This window comes from Balaenoptera borealis (genome assembly GCF_965194805.1).
Source record: "Balaenoptera borealis genome assembly, chromosome: 1".
NCBI classification, from domain to species: Eukaryota; Metazoa; Chordata; class Mammalia; order Artiodactyla; family Balaenopteridae; genus Balaenoptera; species Balaenoptera borealis.
The window spans coordinates 78,802,452-78,816,531 of NC_138860.1; positions in this window are offsets into that span (position 1 = coordinate 78,802,452).

Here is a 14,080-nt window from a genome sequence, read left to right on the forward strand (position 1 = left end):
AACCAAGCAGGACCCTGTGGGGCTCCCAGGCACGGAAGCCTTTCTATTCTCCATTTCTTTTTTGTAGGGAATAGACTCCAGCCTCCATGACCTTCCCTGTGTTCCAAAGGGCAGATTTGAACAGTTGCTAATCAGGGAAGGGAGGGGATGCAGAGACAAGGGAGGAGCAGACAAGAAACAATAAGTGCAGTCTTGGGGCAGGGTCCTGGTTCTGCCTCAAGGGATACACATAACAGTATCTTTGAGCTCTTTATAGAACTAAAACCCAACAAATGGAAGATGTCAGTATTCCTTATTCCAGAGAAGACCACCTGAGGCCAGATTAAAGGAACCAGAGAAACTCATCAAGAGATTACCTGAGACCAGATGAAAGGAGTGCAGGCCCCATACCTACCCCAATCCTATCAGTAACTCTGTCCTAGGACCATTGCTATAAAACTCCTCACCAAATCCTCCCACGTGGGGACACACAATTTTTGAGGGCAGGAGTCCGCTCTGTCCCCGTTTGCCTGGCAAAGCAATAAAGCTATTCTTTTCTACTTCACCCAAAACTCTGTCTCTGAGATTAAATTCGGCACCAGAGCACAGAGGCCGAGTTTTCAGCATCAGAAGGAAGTCACCATACATAGCCCATACTTAACTAGTGGGGAGTTATGTTCCACCTCCTTTGGTGAAGGATACATTCAGATATTTTTTTTTTCCATTTTATAATTGGGTTGTTCGTTTTGTTATTGTTGAGTTTTAAGGATCCTTTCTGTATTTTGCATACAATGCCCTTATCAGATATGTGAATCACAAACATTTTCTTCCAGTGTGTGGCTTTTTTTTCCACATTCTCTTAATAGTGTCTTTCAAATAGCAGTTTTTAATTTAAATAAAGTCTAATTTATCAGTTTTCTTTTAATAATCATGTTTTTGGTGTTGTACATGTAAATTCATCACCAGTCCAAAGGTTCTATCAATTTTCTTCCATGCTTCCTTCTAGAAGTTTTATAGGTTTGCATTTTACATTTAGGCCATGATCCACTTTGAAAGAAGTAAGGTCTTGGTTTAGGTTCATTTTTTCATTATGGACATCTAATATTTCCAACACCATTTGTTGAAAACACTATCCTTTTTTCTTTGAATTGCCTTTGCTCCTTTGTCAAAGACAGTTTGCCAAAAAATAACTTGCTAGAATTTTTGTTGAGATTGAGAGGAATCTGTAGAGCAAGGTGTATTTAGAGCATTCACAACTGAAGTAATTATTGATAAATTTGGGTTTATATCTACCATGTTTGTATTTATTTGTTTTCTACTTGTTGCATTTGTTTTATTTCTATTTTTTCCCTATATTTCTAGATTTCCTGGTCTTAACTGAGCATTTTCTGATTCTATTTTATCTCTTTTAGCATATCAATTATGTTTATTTAAAAAATATTTTAGTGTTTGCCAGTAGAGTTTTCAATATGCATTTTTACCTGATCTAAGTCCAACAGCAATAACACTATACTGTTTCATGTATGGTACAGTACTTTATAACTGAGTATTATCAATTTCTCTTTTCCATCTCTTATGACTTTGAATCATTTATTTCAGTTTTCCATATACTATAATCACCAAATACATTGTTATTATTATTACTTTAAACAGTTATCTTTTAGATAATTTCAAAATAAGAAAAATAAAATATTTTATTTTACCTGTATTTATTTCTTCTCTGACTCTCTTCCTTTCTTTATATAGATCCCAATTCCTGATCCATACCATTTTCTTTATGCCTGAAAAGTTTCTTTTAGAATTATTTGTAAGGCCAATATCTTGGCAATGAATTCCTTCAGTTTTTATTTGTTTGAAAAAATCTTTATTTCTCTTTCGTCTTTGAAGTACGTTTTTGCTGGATGTACAATTCTAGGCATGTGGCTTTTTTTCTTTCAAAGCATTAAACATTTCATTTCACTCTGTTCTTGCTTGCATGGTTTCTGATGAGAAGTCTACCTTAATTCTTGTCTGTGTCCCTCTATAGATAATAGATAAGGTGGGGATTTTTTTTTAGCTTTTTTTTTTTTTTTTTTTAAGATTTTGTCTTTCTCTTTGGTTTTCTGGAGTTTGACTGACATGTCTGATTGTAGATTTTTGGGTATTTGTTGTGTTTTGTGTTCATGGAGCTTAATAAATCTGTGGTTTGTTGTCTGTCATAAATTTTGGAAAATTCTCTCCATTCTTATTTCAAATATCTCTTCTGCTCTCTTTCTTCTTCTTCTGGTATTCTAATTACACAAATATTACACTTTTTGATTTTGTCCCACATCTCTTGTCTTAGATGTTCTGTTCTTTGTTTATTTGTTTTTTCATTCTTTTTTCTCTTTGCACTTTAGTTTGGGAAGTTACTGTTGACCTATCTGCAAGCTCACTGATTCTTTCCTTACTCATGTCAAGTCTGATGAAACTATCAAAGGCATTTTCTAATCTCAGTTACAGTGTTTTTGATTTCTAGGATTTCCTGTTGATTGTTTCAAAGTGTTCCCATCTCTGCTTACATTACTCATCTGTCTTGTAAGTTGTCTACTTTTTCCATTAGAACTCTTAATGTATTAATCATAACTATTTTAAATCTTCTGTCTGATAATTCCAAAAACTGTGTCATATGTGAATCTCCTCCTGATTCTTGCTTTGCCTTTTCAGAATGTGCTTTTTTTCTTACCTTTTAGCATACTTTGTAATTTTTTGTTGAAAGCTGGACATGATGTATTAGCATGGAAACTGAGGGAAATAGGCATTTAAAGTGAGGTTTTATGTTTATCTGGCTAGGAGTTGGACTGTGTTTTAATATCTACTGTATCTGTAGTACTAGAGACTTCAAATTCCTCTAGCATCCGTGCTTTGGGCTCCTCTATTGATTTTGGGATGAAACCAAGCAGGACCTTTTGGGACCCTCCTGGATACAAAAGCCTTTTCATGCTCCCCATTTCCTGTTTGTAGGAAAAATGTTTCAGCCTCCTAGACCTTCCCTGAGTTCCAAAGGGCAGATTCAGTTACTAATTAGAGGAGTGAGGAAATACAGAAACAAAGGAAATGCCATCAAGAAACAATAGTGCAGCAATTGGGCAGGGTCCTGGTTCCTCCTCGAGGGATATACATAACAATATACCTCTGAATTCTTCTACAGTAACTAAGGCCCTCACCCAGGTGGAGGATGGTAACTTCAGGCTGAGCACAAGCAAGTAAACCCCAGACTGGCTGGAACCAGAAGGCTGATGATTGAGATTCCTGGAATATGACCCTGTTATCTCTCTACCAACCAATCAGAGGAGGGTCACACACCCTGAGCCCTCCCCCCATATTTTGCCTATAAATACTCTTCCCCCAAAACCATTGGGGAGTTTGGGCTTTTTGAGCATGAGGTGCCCCATTCTCCTTACTTGACCCTTGCAATAAACCTTTCTCTGCTCCAGACTCTAACGTTTCTGTTTGTTTGGCTTCACTGTGCATCGAGCATATGAACTTGGGTTTGACAATATCAGGTCTATGTAAGTAATTCAATTACTTCAGAGTTTCTTTCAATATCACCTCTTCCTTGGAGCATTCTTTGAAGCCTCATCTCACACTGAGCTCATCTTCATTTGAGTCTAAATCCTTTTTTTTTTTTTTGTCTTTTTCTCTTAATTTGCACTTAATTGAATACCAGTTAGTAATACTTGATTTTGGATGAACTGCCTCTTCAACTAGAAGCTCTTTTATGAGAGGGACAGTCTTTTATGCAACCATTATATCCCAGGTTGTGCTATCATTAAGTGTATATGAGACATGTAGGAAATATTGAATTAAATGTTTGGGGTAGTCCAGGGGTTACTTTTCTTTGACTTTGGTATTAGTGAGGCTTCATCAGACTTTCAGAATAGAAATATGTCCAGGTCACCACAGTTAATAGAGGCTTATTGTAAGGATAGATGAGTTGGTAAGGAGAAGGTAAAGCAGTTAAACCACCAGACCCTGCATGTGGCTGGCACATCATTCATTACTTGTTCAAATGCATTCATTTCAAAGTAGGTGTAATGAACCAATAGCAATTCTGCAAGTATTCCATGTGGATGATAACTCCTGCATCTCTCCTCCCCTCTCTACCTACTTTCTGCTTGACTACCCTTCCTCTTACTCTTGCCATATGTTTCATTGATTGAATGATTGGTTTTAATAAAGATTTACTGAGCACTCTCTGTGTGCTAGGCACTCTGCAAGGCTTTGGAGAGGTAAAGGAGAAGAAAGATACTGTTCCCGTGCACAGAATTTACAGCCCAGAAAGAAAGGCAAGTAAATTGGCAATTATAGCATCATGTGATGAGTGCTATGATGGGGGAACCTGAGAGTATAATGGGAGCACATAGAAGGAGGATTTAATCCAGTCTAGGGGGTCAAGAAAATCTTCCTGTAGAAAGTAACATCCAAAATGAGAAGTAAATGAAGAGGAGGAATATATCAGCAGGGTGATTGTGATAAGTCTTTGTTACAGGCAAAGGGAAGAGTAAGCATGAAGACCTAAAGAGACCACATAGTGTTTGGGAAAGAGAAAGTAGTTTAGTATGGCTAGAGTATGGAGTATAGGATGGTAAGCAGAGGGGGGAGGTGGTAGAAAGATAAAGAGATAATGCCTTAAAAATAAGCAGGGTCCAGATTATTAAGACATTTTAATCATGTCAAAAAGTATAAACTTTATCTTGAATGAGGTGGAACTGTGTGGGGTAACTGGAAAGATCTCCAATATGTGTTAAGAATGATAGACAAGAATACAGTGAAATAAAGAAGAATACATATGTTTATGCTCTGTATGTCTAAGTTTTCTGAATCTTTGCACTAGACACTTTAATAGTGGTTTCCTGTGAGAAGGAGGAGAAGCAACTTGGACTTAAATATGTTTATGTTCTTTAGAAAGTATTCTATCATGCACATTCATTACTTTTACTTAAAACTGTTTAAAAGTGTCTTGCTTTAAAGAGTGATTTGTGTTATTGTGTTTTCCTCTCTGGAACCAGAACAGGCCAAAAGGAAAAAAATGTGAGCAGGGGAAATAGACAGTGAGTACCTGAGAAGTAAATAAAGATATTTTACTGGTAATAATAATAATAAAAAAAAAAGTGTAAACTTTGTCCTAAATGCCCCTGAAGAGAAAACACTGGAGACTTTCAAGGATGAAAATGACATGATCCAATTGATATTTTGGAGGTACCTTCCTGTTAACAGTTGGAAGAATCAGAGCAAGTCTTGACACAAGAGACTAGTTATTGAGTTTTTTCCAACAATCCAAGTAAGAGATGATGGGTGTGGTGAGAAAGAAATGAACAAAATGGAGGGAGAAATACTTAAGAAGTAGAATGGCTAGACTCAGGACTTCTTGTATATGCAGTTTGAGAGGTGACTGGCCAGCCTCTTGGTGCTGCATTTGCTTCAGCAACCCCTCCTCCCTGGGCTAGTCAGGGAGTGCTCAGGGCAGTAGAGTCATGCAGCTCAAAACATAGTGTCATTCTGAGCTCTTGCATGTACTGCTGAATAGTCTGACTTCTGATTCCTGGGGGTGGGAAGGAAAAAGGAGATTCTAGGGGGAAAAAATCTGCAGAAGCTTCTCTACACCAAGAACGAGGGAGGATTTTAATAAGGGCAAGTAAGAGGCTCGTTGAGGATAGAAGGGGTAGCAGGAAGCCCAAGTAGCTCACCCTCGCCTTTTCCAAAGGTGGTGTGCATGAGTGGGGAGGACACAATGTTCCCCAAGATGCTCTTGTCCACCATAGGCAGGTGTTTCTTTATGGAGAGTCGCGTGGTAAATCGAGGCAGTTAACTTCTCCTTCATCCAAATCTTAATGTGTAGCAGTTCCCTAGGAGGAAATGAGAGTCACACTGCTCTCTCCAGACCAGGGCATCCTAGCACTTGAGTAAGCAGTCCTTTTCCTGGTGGCTAGTCCCCATTTGGACTGGCCCATGAAAGCTGTTTTTCAGATCCACAGTAATACCTCCATTTTAAATTTATTCATTCTTCTGTGCAAGGAGGTTTCACTCAAAATAAAGCTATGCTATCAGTCTAATTATTGTGTAATTCTGAATGAAGATGAGTCCCACCACCAGCAGCCAAACTGTAATGCTTATGTCTTGATGGGTTACAGGCCTATATTCTTGTGCTCTTATGAAACTATTTTTGGTGAAACTGAAGAAGGAGAAGGAGAGGGAGAGGGAGGGGAAGACAAGGAGGAGGGAGAAGGGGAGGAGGAGAAGAGGAAGAAAGAATACTGCTATTTAAAACAACAGCTGCCTTCTGAGGGAAAGGGGGATGGATCTCGTTAAAAATAATCTGAGGGACCCTGCTAGACTTTTGTGCCACCAGTGTAATAGTCAGCCTCTGTGCCAAGCACTGTAATGGGTTTTGGTACCGCCAGTGTGGACGGGGAACTGAGTTTTAGAAGAAAGACTAGAGAGGGTTTGTTCTGCATCATAGTATGAAAAGAAGTCAGAGTTCTTTTCAGGGCAGGGGTTGGGAGGTGGTGTGGATATGGGAGAGAAATAGGTGATGAAAAGATGGGAAGAAAGATGGGAGGGAAAAAGAACCAACAAGATGGTGAGAAGCCTGTTAAGTCACATAGGTGCCATGAACTTCAGCACTCTTCATAGGACTGTGGCTAATATAATTTTTAGGACAGGGGTGACCAACATTCATTTGTAGTTGTGCATTTCTGCAGTCTTCTATACCCTACTGCTCTCCCCATCATCTTGAACTTTTAGGAAAGTCTGATACATACCATATATGAGAAGTTTTAAGCAGAATAAAAGGGAGAATTCCCTGGCGGTCCAGTGGTTAAGACTCTGTACTTTCACTGCCGAGGGCCCAGGTTCAATCCCTGGTCAGGGAACTAAGATCCTGCAAGCCTCTCTGGGTGGCCCAAAACAAAACAAAACAACAACAAACAAGCAAGCAAACAAACAAAAACAGCATAAAAGGGAATTCTCTTTTCCAGGGGAATCCATGAGTTGGGCAGTATGTTTTAGACATGAAGCCATCTATAAACTGAACTATTGTAATAGGAACCAGAGGTAAATATGAGAATATAAACCTCTGAGAATTCAAAGAAATCATGGGGAAGGCATTGGACTTTTCATAAATTATAAAATGGGGGTTGAGAAAACTTTCTTATTTTATTTTTAAAAATTATTTATTTATTTTTACTTATTTGGCTGTGTCAGGTCATAGTTGCAGCATGCGGGATCTTCACTGCTGTGCACAGGCTTCTCTCTAGATGTGGTGCACGGGGGTTAGTTATCCCCTGCATGTGAGATCTTAGTTCCCCGACCAGGGATCGAACCCGTGTACCTCTGAATTGGAAGACAGATTCTTAACCACTGGACCACCAGGGAAATACCAGAGAAAACTCTTTGTTTTTTTTTAAATAAATTTATTTATTTGTTTATTTATTATATTTTTGGCTGTGGTGGGTCTTCGTTGCTGTGCATGTGCTTTTCTCTAGTTGCGGCGAGTGGGGGCTACTCTTCGTTGTGGTGCATGGGCTTCTTATTGCGGTGGCTTCTCTTGTTGCGGAGCATGGGCTCTAGGTGCTTGGGCTTCAGTAGTTGTGGCACGTGCGCTTCAGTAGTTGTGGCTCACGGGTTCTAGAGTGCAGGCTCAGTAGTTGTGGCACACAGGCTTAGTTGCTCTGCGGCATGTGGGATCTTCCCGGACCAGGGATCGAACCCGTGTCCCCTGCATTGGCAGGCAGATTCTTAACCACTGTGCCACAAGGGAAGTCCGAGAGAAAACTCTTTTAAAGCAAGGGTTACCCCAGCTAAAAACTTAGTTATAGTAGCCATAACTGCCTCTAATATGTGTGAGTTGTGGAAAAGTACAAAAGGATGCCCAAATATATTTAAGTATATAAAAATTATAAATCAAGTGGAAAAATTGGTAATTAAAATGTTCTAAAATCTTATCTAGACAAATATATCTTCATACTATCAAAACTAAAAAAAAATGTATAAAGTTATGGTTTTGATGTGACTGGAAGCTGGCAAAACATCAACGATGACTGAAATTATCTATTGTTGCATATGTCTGGGTGTTCAGTTTAGGGACTAGTTATGTTTGGATAAGAAATGAGATAAATGCAGAATTCATAAAGTATATGTTTATTTCAAGAAATTATTTTTTCTTTCCTTCATTTCAGAAAAAAACACTAATTATGTTCTTTTATCAATATTTTCATATAATATTGTCTTATTGAAAGCAATGCCAAGTTAGATCATTTTCCTTGAGTTACTGTGGTTCTTAGGTAGTTTTTATTAATTTCAATTTGCAGAAAACTTGCTTTTCTGAGTCACTACCAACTGGCACTGACAAGAAAATGTTTAGGGCAATATTTAACTGAAAATGAGCTATAAATTTTACCTATTATGTTTGAGCATAATGAGTCAAATATAATAAATTATTTCTATCACAGAGTATGTTACAAAATATTTAAATTTCACCATATAAATTACTAACACTTTTATCAAAATTTTTTGCTGGCTCTTAAAATAATATCTTGATGCATACAGTATTACTTAAGTCCTTCTTTCAAAAATTTCAATGCTGGAATATTATAAAGAAAACCAAAAATGGCAGTATGTAGTCATCTCTCTTTAACTGAGACTATACCATTATCTCTGATGGACTTAAAATAGTTTGTGTAGAGATTAATACCAGAATTTTTAATATATGAATATTTTCCTTCAGAGTTATGGAAATGTCTTTATTTCATTTTTATAATTTCTTTTATGTTGCTGGAATATCACTTTCGTTGCATATTTCACATGTAGTTTCTTCTGACAGAAAAAACAATTTCTTTAAAAATTTGAGAAATACTTCTTTACCCTTTCAGAATATTACTTGTTTGCTATTGATGGTGTTGTTCATAAGCTTTTGCTAGCATAATTAATACAAACAACATTTCTTATAAAATAACTATGGATAACGCAAGTTGAACTTTATTTTCTGCTGAAGACCATGAATTGCTATTTTTTTAATTTAATTTTATTTATTTTCTTATACAGTAGGTTCTTATTAGTTATCTATTTTATACATATTAGTGTATACATGTCAATCCCAATCTCCTAATTCATCCCACCACCAACACCCCACCTACCACTTTCCCCCCTTGGTGTCCATACGTTTGTTCTCTACATCTGTGTCTCTATTTCTGCCCTGCAAACCGGTTCATCTGTACCATTTTTCTAGGTTCCACATATATGCATTAATATACGATATTTGTTTTTCTCTTTCTGACTTACTTCACTCTGTATGACAGTCTCTAGATCCATCCACATCTCTACAAATGACCCAATTTTGTTCCTTTTTATGGCTAATATTCCATTGTATATATATGTACCACATCTTCTTTATCCATTCATCTGTCGATGGACATTTGGGTTGCTTCCATGACCTGTCTATTGTAAATAGTGCTGCAATGAACATTGAGGTGCGTGTCTTTTTGAATTATGGTTTTCTCTGGGTATATGCCCAGTAGTGGGATTGCTGGGTCATATGGTAATTCTATTTTTAGTTTTTTAAGGAACCTCCATACTGTTCTTCACATGACTCACTATTTAAGGCTGTTCTTTTGTTTCATTTAACTCTTCTAATATTTTACCTTGTTTAACCTAAATTTAATTGTTTTACCAATGATTAGTAATGTTTCCATCATGTGTTCAACCGTGGTTGTAAGGTCAATTTGATAGGCATTTCAAAAAAAAGGGATCTTTAGTAGATTCAGAAAATATTGTATATAAATTTGAATTGTTCCAATGAATGTCATTTCTATTGGCACAGTTGAGGACATATCTTCTAGTGACAAATTTAAACTATGCAATGTATATGGCACCAAAAAAATCTTCTGAATTTTTGGCTAAAAATCTGGCATAGATGTATTAATTTGGATTGAATTCCATTTTGCTCAAAATATTTATATGATGTCAAAAGGATGTGATGGCCATTTTCCAAGGTCTTCATCTAATAAAGCTCAAGAGGTTTAGTCTTCCTCAGCCATGAAATTTGCCAATTTCATGAATGTAATTTTCTTCATCTTCCAATGGCAAGGTCAAAATTACATTTGGTATTTCCAAATTGTAAGTTTGATCTGAGTAATTCTCTTTTTCATTCTCATTGTTTGTATTAGTAATTAGTTTTCTTTTAGTAAGAGATATGAAGAGAAATGAAAGCATTTTGTTTCACCTGTTCAAGTTGCAGACTTGATGAGAGTAGTTTTCTTGTTCACGTGTATTGTTTTCATAAATTATTAAATCCTTAATAAAAATTGTAGTATCATAATTACAAATTTTATGTGGGTCACATGTGGATGTGTTCATTTTCATTGTTTGCAGTTCTAAATATTTCATCCTCTTTTTCTTTTTCTCTTTCCAGCTCTTTTTCTTTTGTGAGCTCACATTTTTTCCTGCTGCCCTCCTCCCCCGCTGCTTTATTGAGATATAATCAATATATAACATTGTGTAAGTTTAAGGTGTATAACACATTAATTTGATACATTTATATATCGCAAAATGATACCACCATAGCATTGGCTAACACCTCCATCTTGTCACATAATTACAATTTCTTTTTTGTGGTGAGAACATTTAAGATCTAATCTCTTAGCAACTTTCAAGTATATAATACAGCATTATTAACTATAATCACCACGTTATACATTAGATTCCCTAGAACTTATTCATCTTATAAATGCAAGTTTGTACCCTTTAACCAATACCTCCCCATTTCCCCCACCCCCTGGCAACCACTAATCTGTTCTCTATTTCTATGAGTTTGGTTTTTTTTAGATTCCATGTAAAAGTGATATACAGTATTTGTCTCTCTGCTGTCTGGCTTATTTCACTTAGAATAATGCCCTCAAGTTTCATCCAAGTTGTCAAAAATGGTAGAATTTCCTTATTTCTCGTGTCTAAGTAATATTCCATTGTGTGTGTGTGTGTGTGTATCTCACATCTTCTCTTTATCCAGCCAACTGTTGATGGACATTTTCAAATTTCTTAATTCTTATTTATCACATTTTGATTTGTACTCGTTCTCATTGACCTAAAAAAATTTTAAATGTCTTCCTTCAAACTGTAAAAGATTTGAAGATATTTTCACCAAAAATGCAGATTAAAGTAAATGTAGAAGATTTTCCAAACAGAATAACTTTCATGTTTTCAAGAAAGTCATTTTCTTCTACAGTATTTAAATATGTTAAAGTTAAAAAGCAAATATGAATGATAATTGATAAATATAGAATTTTTCTGCAGCAGCCTGGGTGGGAGGGGAGTTTGGGGGAGAATGAATACATGAATATGTATGGCTGAGTCGCTTTGTAGTGCACCTGAAACTATCACAACATTGTTAATCGGCTATACTCCAATATAAAATAAAAAGTTTTAAAAAAATGAAAAAAAAACTACCTTTCTAAAAGTTCTGTCCAGTCTTTCGGTCTATAATTCTGCTCCATATCTGGCAAAAATAAGAATTCCTGCTTGCGATAAGACTTAGATGGTTAATCCTCTATAAAAATATTTCCCAAAGGAAAAGAAATATAAGATTTTTCATTAAAATTATTTTAAGCTGAAAGTTTATCTAATAGAAAAATCTTTATTTAAATCATATTGAATACCTTTATAAAAATAAAACTATTTACAATTCTAGAGTTCAGTGTCTATTTATCTGCCAATGTAAAGAATCAGTGCCTTGCTTTTTAAATATTATGCATATTATGCTAGCTACAAATGTCTAAACTTAAGAGTAATGTAAATTGTTTAACATGCAAAGCGTTTTTCATCTGCCATGTGCAACCTGGGCTAGTCTGTGCGTCTCTGTGTAACTACAAATTGGTATGCAAAGAGAAGCAACAAAATAGACAGTTGGGCACTACTGGGAAATGATAATTTTTTATACAAGAACTTCCTGCATTCATGTTTTCAGAGAGGACAAGTTTGACAAGTTAATTCATTTGTTTTTCTCTGTCTGAAGAGCTCCTGCCATTCAAACCTCTTCTCATGAGGTATCCACCTCATAGTGCCACAGCCCACCAACTTAACAGTATTTGGACACAACTGCTTTTTGTTTTGAGGGCAAAGGGCAAGAGGTGTGGATCAGCATTTCTCTGGGGGAGTAAAACATGTCAGTTACAAGGGTTCTATGTCCTTAGGCTATCACTGGACACTAGATCTTCAGGGTAGAGGCACCACTGTGTTTTTTAATAAGTCCATTTTGGGCTATGTTTATGATATGAGTCCCTCTAAAATATGAGGTTTAGGGCAGGATCCCTTTGCCAGAATCAGAGTGTTACTGACACTAGCAGTTGTCTTAAATATTGTTAGCTTATTAACATTGGTGATGAGCAGCCATACTCTTTTTGGCTTTACCTCAACTGTCAGCTATAACATCAACAGCCTTATTATATATCCTGAATTTCAAACTCTTTTCCAGTTATGCCATTGTTTTTTCTCTCTTTTTTTTTTTCCTTATCTTTTTCTCCTCCATTTGGTAATAAAATTCTGCTTTTCTAGAAACTGTAGCTTCCTAACCCTGGGCTAGGTTCAGAGGATGGAATTTTCTGATGGACCAACCTGGATTATTCACCAAAGACAGCCTTGGAAGAGATGGGGTCGCACAACCCTGCTTGGCCATCAGAGTTGTCTTCCCCACTCCACACATGATGATTAGTTCAGAGATGGGCACATGGTCCCAGCAGGGACAGTTTTTTTTTTCAGAGATTGATACAATCTTTGAGATTTCTCTGCTTCAAACTTATAAGCACTGAGGGCCATGTAAGCCTAAAGATGCCACCAGCTATTTTTTTCTACGAACTAAATAATGGTTACCTGAGAGAAAACCCACACAGAAGAATAAAGAGATAAGAGATTAAGAGGACAACTGATGACATCATTTGAGCCCCTGGATCCATCCTCACCTATTGTGGGTTTTTGAGTTGTATGAACAATTAAATTCTTTTATACTTGTCTTTTTAAAAAAAATTATCTAATTCAGGTTAAATTTCCATCATTTATCGCCAAAATGTTCCAAATAATACAGTCTTCCTCCCATCTGGTTTCTGGTTTTGTTCTTTTATGTTCTTCATTTTAGCATTTTCAACATGACTTCCCCATTCAAGTCTCTGTGACATTGAATAAAAGAGTGAATGAAGCTAACAATGACTTACTGTTTTTTTCCCACATATGGAAACATTTATCACATCCTCCATGTTTAATTAATGTCTTTGAGATGTGAATTATTATTCTCATGATTACAAGTGAGGAAATATCTGCTCACAAAGTTTTAGTATCTTGCCCAAGATAGTGGGAAAACTGAAGCAGGATTTGGAGCCTGGAAGGACTGACTCCAAAGACTAAACTGTCCATCCTCATACTGAATCACCATTTAAAAAAACAAAACAAAATAAACAAATAAATAAACCCTCCAAAACAACGTTTGTTTGTTTTAGATGCCCTAGATGCAGTTGTTTCTTGCCTTTCTCTTCATAGTTCCATGATTCTCTTTGCCACCATTTCTTCCCATTTACTTATCTTCCTATTGTCTGAAAACCACTTAGTTTAATATTTCATAGTTTTCAGGTTTGCCTTTTATACTTAGGATTTTTAGGATTTTCCTTTAATATCCCCAGAACCAAGCATAGTCCCTGGCACATGGTAGGTTCTCTAGGCTACTGGTCTATGGACATATGTTGGGGAATTACTTGGACCATTGATTACTTGCTTCCCTATAAGATAACTCCTTCAGCCTGTAAAAATAACTACTGTGTTCTCCTTGAGTCTCCTCTCTTTCCAGAGTAAACTTTCTTAGTCCTTTCAGTTCTTTCTGAAACAGGTTCCAGTTGAGGAGGGTTTAGGCTTACTGTAGTTTTATAAGTATAAAGATCCAATTCCAAAAAAAACAAAAAAACAAAAAACAAACAAACAAACAAACAAAAAAGGTCCAATTCCCTAGGAAGATTAATTTTGTTTTCATTTACAAGTTGGCTAAAAGGGGAAAGAGGCAGGAAGCAAAAGGTCCAGTGATGTTCTATCACAGGAACAATTATGCATG